Source organism: Strix uralensis, chromosome 3 (genome assembly GCF_047716275.1).
Source record: "Strix uralensis isolate ZFMK-TIS-50842 chromosome 3, bStrUra1, whole genome shotgun sequence".
NCBI classification, from domain to species: Eukaryota; Metazoa; Chordata; class Aves; order Strigiformes; family Strigidae; genus Strix; species Strix uralensis.
The window spans coordinates 102,684,171-102,697,402 of record NC_133974.1 but is presented as its reverse complement, the minus strand read 5'-3'; positions in this window follow the sequence as shown (position 1 = coordinate 102,697,402).

The window sequence follows — 13,232 nt, the reverse complement described above, 5'->3', positions numbered from 1 at the left end:
TGGTGTACGTACATTAAAAACAATAAAAGCCAGCTATACCAGATGTAAACAATTCCAAGCTAACCTCATTGTAAAGTATCTTCTCTTTATGGTTGCTGCAACAAAGTTTGGTATCGCTAACTTAGCTGAGGGAGGCAGGGCATCATTCTGTGGGCAAGAGCATCGCAGAAGAGGGCATAAAGGCTCCCCTGGGAGCCGCAGATAAATGCACAAGCATCATTGGCAAAGAGAGCAGAGCCATACAGTAGGGACAATGGCGGAGGGACAACAGCTAAGACGGAGCTGTGACAGCCTAGCATGTGAAAATTAAAGACTAGATGCAGGCAAAGGAAGAAAGGCAGGAGACACATTGGCTCTGACCACAGCACTGGACGGGGAAGAGGATGTTGGGAGCTTATGTTTAAATAGATCAAACTGGCTGATATGTCACAAGTTCAAGGAGGAGGAAGTTACAGAGATGGGAGATAACAATGGCCTTGATTAAATTGATTATTGTCTGGATAGTTATGCATGGAGCTGTAGTAACGTTATGAATGAAGCTGTGGAAACACTGAATCACAGCACACTGGGGCAGCTCAATCACAGTAAATGAAAGCAGAGTCAAAGATGATCCCTGCACTCAGGGCTCTGGAGACAAGGCAAGCAGCGAGGGTGCAAGAAGTGGAAAAGCATCTAGAATGGGCCATGTGGATTTAAACTGAAAATTGAACTTCCAAGAGACAGGCCATGGCTTGGGAGCAGACAGAGAGATCTCCTCCTTCTCTTGGTGATATAAAATAGCTGAGAACTGCTGCAGTGTCTCACCGTGCCCATGCAGAGTGGTCCCTGGTCTGCAGTGAGGGAGATGGTGAGCCACAAGCCGGAGACTGCAGGGAGGAGGCAGAGGAAAGAGGGGAATGAGGACAGGCGGCAGCGAGACAGTGCGGGCCCCAGGCAATGACGGTTTTCTGTTCCTTCAGCTGCACCTCGTATCAGAAACTTGTATAATACCATCTAACATAAGCATGCTACAAGGGAGAAATTAAAGGGTTAAGGCTGGCTGAAATAACTAGACTGGTAGAACAACAGGTCTGTGTGCCAGCGGGGTCAATTCGGCTCTTCATCCTTCGGAGGTATAGATAAACTATATACCTGCCAAGTCTAGTGTTTTTCCCTGTATTTCTTGGCCTTCACTTCAGGGAATTTCAAGGAATCCACTGTTTTTTTATTTTTGCTTTCTTTTTGCCCCCCTTCTTTTTCTAGAGCTGGACTTACTGTTCGGTGGAAAGGGAATTAACTTGAAATCAGAAATTGATTTCTGTGTCAAGATGCAGCCCTTCCATGAAAGTGTTTCAAAAGTGTCTTCACTTAACTTCTGTCCTAATGTAGATTATACAACTCCAGATGCTCGAGTGTCTCTTTCTCAAGACAGAATTCCACACAAATATTTCTCTAACTTTCCTAATTCCCATGTGCTAATTTTTTTCTTTTAATACTTTTCAGTTGAATTCTTCCAGAAAGACTATTTGGAGTTACTCTGTCCTAGTTTATCAGAGTCCCCTGATTTTCTTAGCATTTCTTCAGAGAAAAAAAATCTTAAAAGTTCTTTTGAATTCTTAACAGTTGTACTTTCTCCTGCTTCTGGCTTCTGTGAAGCAGAACAAGAGGAGGTTTCTATATCGACAGAAAAGAGGTTTCCTCTTCTATTTCTTTGTAGGTATGTCACCTATCAGTAGCCTTGGTAGTCTATATGCAATGAACTCTTAAATGGTGGTTCTAACAGAGTTTGTCCCAGAATTTATGCAAATATATGAAAATACAAGCAAATTTGCCTTTTTTTTTTTTTTTTTTTTTTTGGCCACAGGGCTCTGGCAGATATGAGAAAAGGTGACATCAAGTTTACTGCAGCCATCTCCTGAAGGCTGTTTCGCCTGCCTGCTCTGGGAGAACAATAAAGCCCCATGGTATTTATTTCAGTAAGCATAAATATTTTTTCCAGTGTTCTGAGCCAAAATGTCTCATATGCTCTCTGCCTCCACCCCGCTGGTGGCTGCGTGGCCCTGCTAGATATATAAAGCTCTGTCCAGGATCCACTTAGCTCAGTGGGAGTTTAGTTTGCAAAACACTCCAGTATCCTGAGGGTAAAAGGTGCTCCTATTGCTGCAAACTATAACTGACAGTATTTCTGATTAGTTAACCTTTGTAATGGGTTTTGACACTGAATAGGTGCTAGATGTTGTTATTGGGACTGAGGTCAGAGAGAAAAAGGGGTCCCAGCAGTCAGGCAGGGCTGCGAAAAAGCAAAGCCCTTCTGTTACATACGGAGACTTCCCAAATCACAAGGCAGTTCTCGTGACTCGTTCTTTAAAAGAGGTACCAATTAAAACCGCTTCCCCACTTAACTTTCACTCCGGTGCAGCAGCACATGCATGTCACTGGCACCGTAAATTAGATGGTTTATGAGGTTAATTATATTGCCTTCTTCACTTTTTGTCTGCTGAAGAAAGTAAACAAAACAAACAAAAAAGTGTTTTGGAACAAAGAGCAAGTTGTCTTCCACTTTGCTGTGTGCTACTTTCCACGAAGAATGAGAGCTATTATTATTCTTTTACAAGTTTCCTTCTAAGGGAAATAAACACCAAAGGTAGGATTCCAAGGAAATGACTCACAAATATTGGCAACAGGCTCTGAAAATTGGATCCAGTCTTTGCAAAAGCCTTTAGCAGAATACTAACCCCTCTTATTGCAAAATAAACTTTTCCCAGACGAGCTGCACATCAGCTCTGCGCGTGTGCGTGCGCATGTGTGTGTGTGTTGGGAAGCCGAGAAGGGAACAGAACCCATTTCTCACGTCTCCCCCTCTTCCCTCCGGGGCACCGCTTCTGATGCCATTTTTAGCTGGAAGCTGGAAATCTTTAATAACCGACTGAGTCATCCTCGGGAGAGGGAGGGAAAGGGATGCGCCTCACCTTGCCGAGCAGCGTGCTGCCCGCTGGCCATCCTCGCCTACAGAGACCCCCAGGAGAGCTGGGCCGGGCGGCCAATTTACTACAAGCCGATCTACAAGAGCTGGCAGGAACCTTTATCCTACAGCTGTAAAAATGAGGGGCAGAGTGGGGAAGGGATTTTTTTTTTTTTCCATTCCCCTGACAATGCATTGAATTCAGCAGGGCATCAGCCTCTAATAATCTGTTTTCAGTCACTGAGTTACCTTTTCAGATGTGCAGAAGGTAACCATGCACCGTGACTCATATTTTATTTCTTAATCAGGAACCCCAGGAACCAGGAATGCAGACATTGAAAAATCAGACAGCTGAGCAAAATCAGTGTGGCAGGATTACCATCTGCAAACAGAACAACCTACTTTGCATATTTATTTCTCAGCTGTTTAAAATTTTGAATCATAAATGCATATTCTCTATCACTTGTAATGCACACGTTCTAAAATGCTCATGCTCTCTCATGTTGGTTTGGGGGGTTTGTTTGTTTGTTTTGTTTTTGACGATGTAAATCTGGTTAGACAAGAGCGACAAAAATTGCAAACCTTACACTGGATTCCTTTGTCGCTTGGTTCTACTTAGACAAGCCTTTTAAATGAAAGAAGCTGGTCCCCTTATTCATTTCCTTTGCAAATTCCTATTTAACCACTCCAAATCGAGATGAAACAAACGGGGATGCTGGTCCAGAGTCAGATTTTTTTTAGAAAGTCCCTTTACAGCGTGCCTAAAACCGATTGGCAGCCAAGTACCTACTTAAGACGCTAAAGGTTGCATTAGTGGAAGTTTTGCGTCTGGTTCAAGGTCTCCAGCATTGCCAGGTAGTTTCTAAAGCCTGTAATTCACTAAGTGCCCAACAGACACTTCTTCCAACAGGACCTCTAAGTAGGACTGATGTTTATATAGACTGTCTGAGACATCTGAATTGTGCTGAACTCCAGCCATCGCTCAACCAGTTATAACCAGCTGTCAGGGTTGGAAAGAAAACCAGGATAAACCAGTGTGGTGTCGCCTTCCTGAATCTGCTGGCAGGGTGGCACAGCAAGCTGGGAGGTAGGAACTCCTCGGACCCCACCTCACTGCAGTGTTAATGGGTGAATTTTAATCTCCGTAATTGCATGGCAGTCATTTTAGTGACACGAAGAAGGGATCAGCTGGGAAGTGGCGGCTGCTGCAGGGAAGGAGATGCAGAGGGACAAACACCAAGGCAAGGAGCGGGAGAAACAGGAACAAGAGTGGAAAGAGGGAAGAAAGGCAAAAAGTAGCAGAGTCTTGTTACTCCCCAGGCTTTTCATCCTGTAATCTGTGGACTTCATGAAGGAGAAGAAACGACCCATCACTAGGAATAAATTCATTATGCTAGCACATGATAGAAAACACGTCGTTATGTATTTTTTTGCCAAGTTGAACCAGATGATCCTTGAGGTCCCTTCCAACCTGGTATTCCATGATTATCCACAAGCAAAAATCACAATAATCAATTGGCCTACACCCATTCTCAGCCTCTTGGAGTGCTCAGCTTTTCCCGTTTTCCGGAAGCCCCCCCGAGATGGCCACAGCAGCTGCAGCCGTGTGAGGCCAGCCAGGATCTGATCCCACTCAGGCACTGCCGCTTCTCCCCCTCACTGCTCTGCAAAGACTGAACGAGTGGAAAGAGCACGGTCCCGCCATCTGGGTGGAAGTGCCCGCAGGAAGCATCTTCCTAGGGAGAGATACTGGGAATCGCTCTCATGTATTTTGTAAAGGTTAGGAAGAATACGTTTAGTTACAGGATAAAGGTCTCCGAGCTGCAACAGCATGGGAAGTCTGCGGTGAGGAGCTGGGAAGGGAAGAGATGGGAGAGAGCCCACTGTCGTATGGGATATAAGGGGTTGATTTAAAAAACAGAATTTAATATGCTTTCTTTTCATAATAAATGTTTGCAATGCACATAAATCAGAAAAAGAGAAATGTCTAAATAATGAAAAGATTATAAAATTATGATACCGGTTCTGTTGAGCATCCATTTTTTTATGCATGACATAGCTCATGAGGCAACTGGGCAGCACAAATGGCCTGTAATTGGTAAGAGACACTTTTGGCAGGAATGGATTAGTCGTTGACCTCTGCGCATTGGGGACACCTTCCCAAAATCAGGCTTTCTGGGGTAGCATTACAAATTTCAGTGTTAAGACAAAATATTATATTTTGATGCAGAACTTCATATTTGAATGAATTATGGGCTTCTTTGAGACTTACAGCATTCGGATTCACTCTTACTAACATGACTCTGTCCATTCATTTCTCAGTCTCTTTGTCTGTGTCCCTGTTTTCAGACTCCAACATTTATCATCTATAAAAGCAAGCAAACAAAAAAAAGATCAATTTTATCAAAATGTAGAAGGCTTAATTTGTATTTCAATTTACAATGCAGACCCAAAAAGACTAAGTTTTTTAAAAATAAAATGCTTTAAGTTCAGTTTTTACTCTAAGTCCAGCCTATTGATTTAATAGCTAAGGAAAAGTCACCTCAGAACCAGGGAAAAGTACCAGAAAATACTTGTATCATATAAAATGATTATGTAACCAAGGAAAGTGAGGGAAAAAAAGAAATCTTGTACAGACAAAATTGAGGTGATGAAAGCAGCTGAGGTAATGAGAGAGTTTATATAAGCAGCTCACAGACGTTTATAAAAAAAGCATTCCTCTGCACAATTTGTCATTGCACAAGTGGAGACGTAGATTCTATGATTTCCACTGTCCTTGGGCCGATAATATTCTGCTAAGATCTGCATTCAATTATTTAGCTGGTGCTACAGAAAGTGATTATTCCTTTTACTTGAACAGTAGCATCAAAAACTTGAAGTTATTCTGAGAATTAATTTTCATTTAGAGAACTGTTTTGAGGCATATGTCCTCATCAAGGCTGGGACTCGTAGCTCTCTGATCTACACAAGTGGTTCTTCCTTTAGCACTGGAAGCTGGTCTTTATTAGTACTTCATTTTTCAGGAGTACTTCTACTGCCACAAGTAGGGACTATTTATAAGGATAGCGCCGTCCAACGAGGATGATGTTGCCAGGGACCAGGAAGGGCCACGTGTCCTGGAGGAGTCTCCTGTACATGGTCCCAGCAGAAGGAGCAGATGAGGGTCTGGAGAAGGGGAACGCACAGGTGCATTCAAGCTAGAGCAACCCAGCTCTCTGCAGGAAGCTACCCCTCAGCTTCAGGTGAAAGGAGGGCAGGTAACCAAATGCTGGGCCCAGCAATGAGGAAGAGGATTTACCTTCCTCTCTCATAGACCTGGGTCGTGTCTCATGTCCTAAAAGGAAGACAGTGTTGATGTGTGGGAGGGACAGCATTTTAAGAACAGGACCTGGTGCAACAGCAATTACCCAAAGCCACTCCTGCTTGCCTGCTCCAAAACCCCCATGTAGCTACTGCACAGCTGTATCAACCCTCTTACTTATCCATATGGCGTGTGCTGGACTACATCTAAGCTCCAAGCAATTGCTTTAGTTTAAACAAACCTATGCAGCAGTATGCATGATTTCACTGAAATACACTATTCCTCAAGTTTCAAAAAGCAGAAAGAGGAAGATATGGGGAAGCACTTGTGTATTCCTTTATATTTTCATATTGTGTACAGTATCTTGATACTCACTCCAGTGCTCATATCCACTTTCACCTTCATCTCCAGCAGCAATAGCAAAGGCATTGTATATCCAGTCCTTCTCAAGCAAGCACTCTGGAGCTGAACTGGGACTTTTTTTGCTGAAAGGAGAGAGATTTTTAAACTTCACTATCAGTTCATCCATCAAACCACAAAGAAAAACTGAATAATGATCAGCTCCAATTCAATTATTCAGTTGGTTCATTTTTGTCATTGCAATGAAATTGCAATATGAACTCTGAAATAAAATTGAGATCTCATGTTAAATCTCTGAAGTATTTTTTAGCTCCAGCTTCGCTGCTGCTCCATGATAATGAGTTAAAGATTCATTTCCTTCCCATGTCTACTTCTGCCCAGCGCATTCTTGTTTGCCATCCCTCTCTGTTACGCATGCTCTCTGCTTTTCACAAAAGGAGGAAAAGACTTTCCTCTCCCTGCTTCCAAGGACCAGACGGTGCCAGCCCAGCTCCCACTGAACAGTTCCTCAAGCTCACCTCACTCCATGAATAGTTTCACTGAGCGCAGTGGGACTACTCAGCCTCAATAAAGCTGGCAGAATCTGGCCCTGAGAAGAAAGGTCCAATCAGTCCAAAGACAAAAAACAAGCTCACAGCAACATCGCAGGGTACAGCTCTGAGAGGCGCTAGCCCAGCTTGAGTACAGCCAGAAGCAAGGTGCCAAGTTTCTGTTACAGCCTGGGAGAAGTTTGTGCAAGGTTACTGGAGGATTACACAGAACTGGAAGGGTGATTCGCTGGCGATAGGATGCTCAAGCAATTTATTATTATGAGCTAGGGAAATACACCCCAGTTGTCTTTAATAGGAGTACATCGCAACCTCTGAAGGATATATCATCTTAAAAAAGAAATCCCAACAGCTAAAAATGTGGATGCTGAGAAATGTACCATTCAATTACTAAGTAAATTATATGAGCCTCCTGTGTGTGGTTCTGCTCTCAAAAAGCATTAGCAGCTTCCTACTACTTTACAGCAATGAAAGCAATTTCTTTACTTAGAAAAGCACAGTAAATCAGAAATAAAAGGTCCTCAAGAAAAATATCTCAGCAGCAATTCCTAATCTAACGGGCACAAAAGGAGTTAAAAAACAGCAGAGCATAGCCAACGATTGAGAAATAAATCGGTAGGAGAAATTAGTCTGGGAGCCAAAGTGGGTCACAGTAAGTTAAACCGTAGACTGTGTTTGTTGTCTGAAATTATTCCAAAAGCAAAATTATTCCAAGAGAGAAGGATAAATATCCTTGAATAATCCAAACCAAAAATCAAATATAAAAGCAAGAATATTATTTAGTTGGATTCCAAGTCCATGTCATCTTGAAGGAATTAACCACTCACCCAGGTTTTGCTCTCTATTTGTTTCTAAGTATGGAGGCTGGAGAGGAAAGCATTAGGAGAATGCAGGGAATCTCAGGCAGGGCACTAAAATTAAGTTTCTTATTCAGTTTACATATTGTATGTTTTTAAATACAGGTGATTTTGCCTCTCAAAATCTGATCTGGTTAATACAGAACATATACTATGTTTCATAGCACTAAAAGTCCAAAGTTAACTATATAAATTTGAATGCAGATTTTAGAATTGGGGGTCACTCTCAGGGCCACTGTACATTGCAGTAGGGTATTGGTTAGCCTGTCTCATTCACCTGGTACCACTTTAGCAATTCCACACACAGGTGTAAACATTGAGGCTTTTAATAATTCCAGAGTACGTAATGATACTTGGTATGTCAGGTCCTTCTGTGCCTGTGTGCTAGGAACTACACACCCACTGTGAGGTTAAAAACACAAGTAAATGCATAGTTAAAGAAGGCACAAACAACTCTTTATCTCTGCTAGTTTAGCAAGAATTTAGCTTTAACAGGTAACATTACAAAACCTAAATGAATGGATTTGCTCTTTACTCATTCTCATCAGTGAAAGCGACCAAGCTAGTTACCTACCATTGCTTCTCTGGGGCCATCCTGGTGCAAGGCAGCATAAGGCATCAACATTTCAAATTCCATATTAAAGGATTTAAGCACTCATATAAAGTTTGACTTGTATATTTTTTTTAATCTCCGAAGTAGATACCTTCATATGCATTTTAGTGGCTGTTGCTTTTAAAGGGACTTCTATTTCAGCTGATAAAGTATCATGCACTAAAGGTGATTTAAAATAACAACATGTAATCCCCTCTGCGCATACAGTAACTTATATTTTGGGCTTCAGCATGCTGACACAATTCTTTTCACCCAGAGAGCTTCAAAGGCAAATAATTCTAGTATCTGTAAAGCATCAATTTTCCTTCATTTTTATGCTGATTTCCCCAACCATTAGCTATATTTAGAAATAAATATATGTAAGAAATCCAAAAGAACTGACCGATATGGAAATATCTATCTATGGAAAGCAGCAAGCCTGGAGACCTTCCTCTTGTCCAGTCTATCTATCTGAAGAGCTTAATAAACTTGTTCAAAATTATTCTGCAAATCAGCAGGATTTCTGAGACAAAAAAGGGAAAAAAGTACAACTTAGTTGAATTCAGTGTAAGTTAATTCAATTTAGTTAAGGATTTCTTTACTTGCTTAGTGGCCATTTCTCAGTATTGATGTGAGAGTTATTACTAAAATGTATGAGCCAGCTACTCCTCCTACAGGTCAACATGCTGAGATCTTTGTTGATGAGAAAACAGTTCCAGAGTTTCAGAAGGTGGCATATTTTTTTCAGCGCCCCAGCCTGATTACAGGCAGCGTAGTATTTCTGGAGGGAAACAAGCATTTTCTGCTATCCCTTGCAGAAGAGATGAAACTGTGATCTCAATTCTTTGCATTCATTAAAGATCCTCTAATATATTTCATAAGAGTAGGTTCCTTAACCTCAAGGCTTTGGCCAAATTCCAACTCAATTACTGTCTACCTGAAAATTCTCCCATTAAATTAGGATTGATGTATTTGCCTCCTCCCTTAAACTGGTGAGCAGCAGTGGCTTGAACTGCTAAGAGCTTTCTGGGCTTCATCTTCATACTGGCTCATTTCAGGGTTAGGTTAAGAATGTCAATACACTCCCTTGAGACAGGACTATATACTGCAATTAGTATTTGTTAAATGTTTCGATACCCACCTACAAAAGGAAATACTAAAGTGAAAAGCATAGCTCCACATTGTATCTGGGAAAGAAACCAGGTAAAATCATGTTCAATAATTTGCTGAGAAATTCACTGACAAATAGAGTTAGTGGCTACAAGTGAAGGCTGAAGATCTAACTGCAGACCACCATGACATGTTAAAATTTTCTCAGATCCACCCCTTGCATAAACTACAACATTTCTACTTTTTTGTACAAGGCAGAAATGTTTGTCTTCCAGTGGTTACATGGACTATAAATTCATTGAATCATTTTACAGCTTTTGTTCCTTTGATTGCAGCATTTACTGGGGATGCTTAATTTGGATTGCCCAGAATGTCAATGAACAGTTTCAGTGTATCTGTATTTCAGGCTGTTGACATAATAGATCTTATGCTGCATGTCTACCTTTTGAGAAAGCTTTCAGTGAAATCTTATGCATAATTAGAGTGGGATATGCATTCAGAGAAGAACAATTCCTTGAAATATTTCTGGCAGTGAAATGCTTGCCTAAGGGCAGATCACCCCATTCCATGGAAAAGCCAAGAAGGAAGTGGAGGAGCAAATCTGCACGTGAGATGTGCGGTGGCTTGGGTACCAGCATCCTTGGACCTTTACAGATTGTCTGGAAACACCTGCTTTTGAATTACCTTCAGCAATTGCTCTCTCTCAGCTTCCTGGTGGTGCTGGTGCTCCCACATCGCTCACGCACCACCACCCATCCTCTTAAAGGGCTCCCTGGGGTCCAAGCACCGACAGTGCCATCCTTCTGCAGTGACTCTCGTGTCAGATCACAAGGGCAACCTCTGTCCTTGAAGTGGGTCCTGCCCCAGTGTTGTGGGGGCGGAAGAAGGAAAAAAAAAAATAAAAGAGGGAGTGTTGTCGGAGGTTTAGGAGAACCCCTGAAATAACATCAACTGTATTAAAAGTACAGAATTTTAAATGATGACATTGCTATACATTTTCTAATTGATTTTTTTTAAAGGATGCATTATACCATAACCAAATAGCAATTTCTGTCCCATCAAAATGACTAAGGTGTTTCAAAAGTATTTAGATTCATTTCAGCCTGCCTCTATGGATTTCACTTCTAACAATTTTTACAAGATTTTTTCAGAATAAGATGAGAAGTGGTTGGATAAATGCCTCACAGGCAACAGTCAGGATTGTGAAATGCCTCCATATTCATAACAGTTTTCTCAGGTAGTGGCTTCAGCATCGCATTTAGCTGAGCTAAGTGTGGATTGCCAGGGAAAGGACAGCTCAGCTCCAGCTGCGCACTTCCACTCTCCCCCTTGCGCTGACACTGGCACTCATTTAGGCTCTAATTCAGTCACACTGGGGAACTGATCCCACTGAAAACTTTTTTAAAATCTTCTTAGGCATTATCCTGATCCTTCAGTGACTCTTGTTGATAGCAAGAATCACAAGAAGGCTGCATAACTAAGGTATTCGGCATACATATTCAGCATGTTTAAGCACAAGCAGAAGAGCATTCTTCTGAATATAATACCACATGCAACAACTTCTATATAGTAATGCTTTAGAGAGAGTATTTCATACTATCCGTCAAGAGAAGAAAAGACGTACATCGCGTTTACTGATTAACTGAATAGTATGACAAGTCATTTAGTGCCTGGATATATCAATGACATGGAAGAAAATGGGAATTCTGGCAATAAGGGCCAAGTAAATCAGCTGAGGCTACAAAGCCAGTCTGCATCAAACGTGGAATTAAAAGGTATTCCTGATTCCCTGTCTCATGCTTAGAACAACAAATATCACCACGCCCTCGCCCTGCTTTACTGACAGGTATGCTCAAGAGTCTGGGAACAGCCCAACTATCATTTCCCAATCAATGCTACTGCTTTACAATATATACTGGTGCTGCTGATGACAGTAGTTTGTCTTCTCTGGCAAGCCTTCTGTGAAGAAGTTCAGTTAAAAAACCATGTGCTTGGAAATAAGGAAACATATAGAACGACTTCATCCCAACTGTCGGCTTGGCTGTACACAGAACAGATGGTGAAGGCTGAATGGTTAATGCTATTTCTTAGCCTACTGGCCTGGCTTGTGTGCTCCAAAGTGCTCTACACTGCCTCAGGAAACTGCAACAAGCTTGTGCGATGATTTGCCACCAAGGGTTACTTAGATCTAGCTACATTTTCATGACCTTTAGCCTAGCTGACTGATTTGGAGCTTTTTAAAATAGCTGATTAAAGGGCTTTTCTTTTTCCTGCCTTTTTTTTTTTTAAATATATATAAATATGAATGATCTCTATGTTCTATATCTCCCTGATTTCCTAAGAATGCCAGACATTTTCTGGTGAAGGCATTAATTAGCAAAGGCTTGTGTGACTGACATTTTAGTCTATTGGTACTTTAGGTCTTTGCGTAGGCAGATGAAAATGCTGTGATATGGAAAATGCGTACTTAACTCTAATAAACAAATGGGGTACAAATCAGTCTCCTTTGGTGTGTTTGAGCCTGCTCCCTTTCTGAACTCTTGAACCACTGCAACAAGAACTGATATGACAGGATATAACTTAAGCTTTGATTATTGACTGATTATTACCTTTTATTCTCTTATTTGTTACATTTATGAAGTTGAGTTGGCCTGGTATTCTGAATTTCTGTTTACAGCTAACTTTTAATTATGAACAGTGGGCTACAGAGATTGAACTATCTGCATCGCAGTTCTTGAAACCAGAACTTTCTCAACGAGGAATGAAAAGATGATCTGAAGTTTTTTTATTTCACACTAGCAAAATCAAAAGCAGAATGTCTTTTTTGCATAATGCAATGAAAGAATATGAAAGGCTATGAGGGGAGATTTTATTCTGCCTCTGAAATATACATATTAGTTCAACATGATCTTACACAATTTGACAAGAAGATTTTCATTATTAATAAGATGAAATGTAAGGCTTCTAATTAAGTGGAAAACAAACCAGTGTAAACTACACTCAGAACACACAAACCTATTAGGGCTTTGAATTTAATAATAAATCATTTATCTAAAGCCCAGCTGATTTGTTACATGATCTTACTTGATGAGAGTTTATTTCATTTCTGCAATTTTTGCTTTCTTCAATCCTTACTATTCTTAATGCTGATACAACAGCAAATTTGTTTTTTAGAACCTCTGTGCTGAAATGTAGCTACTCAAAATGATTAGCAGGTAACAAAATGCCTTAGTAATGGTCTCATTAATTTTGGGGAAGTAATTGATGACTAAAAGGAAATGTCTAACATGAATTGAACGCTAAATTAGAACCGCACTGCTGGACTGTAAAAACAAAAATACTAGAGAAAGAAAATGCATGCTATGAATTTCAGCAGGAAAAATGCTAAATAGCCCTTACCCACGGGAGTTTTTGAAAACAAGGAACTAGTGACTTCAAAGCAATTTTAAATACTATCTAATGCGGAATTTGCCACATGAAGACAACTATTCAGAAAAAACCTTTGACAGGTAAAGCTGTACCT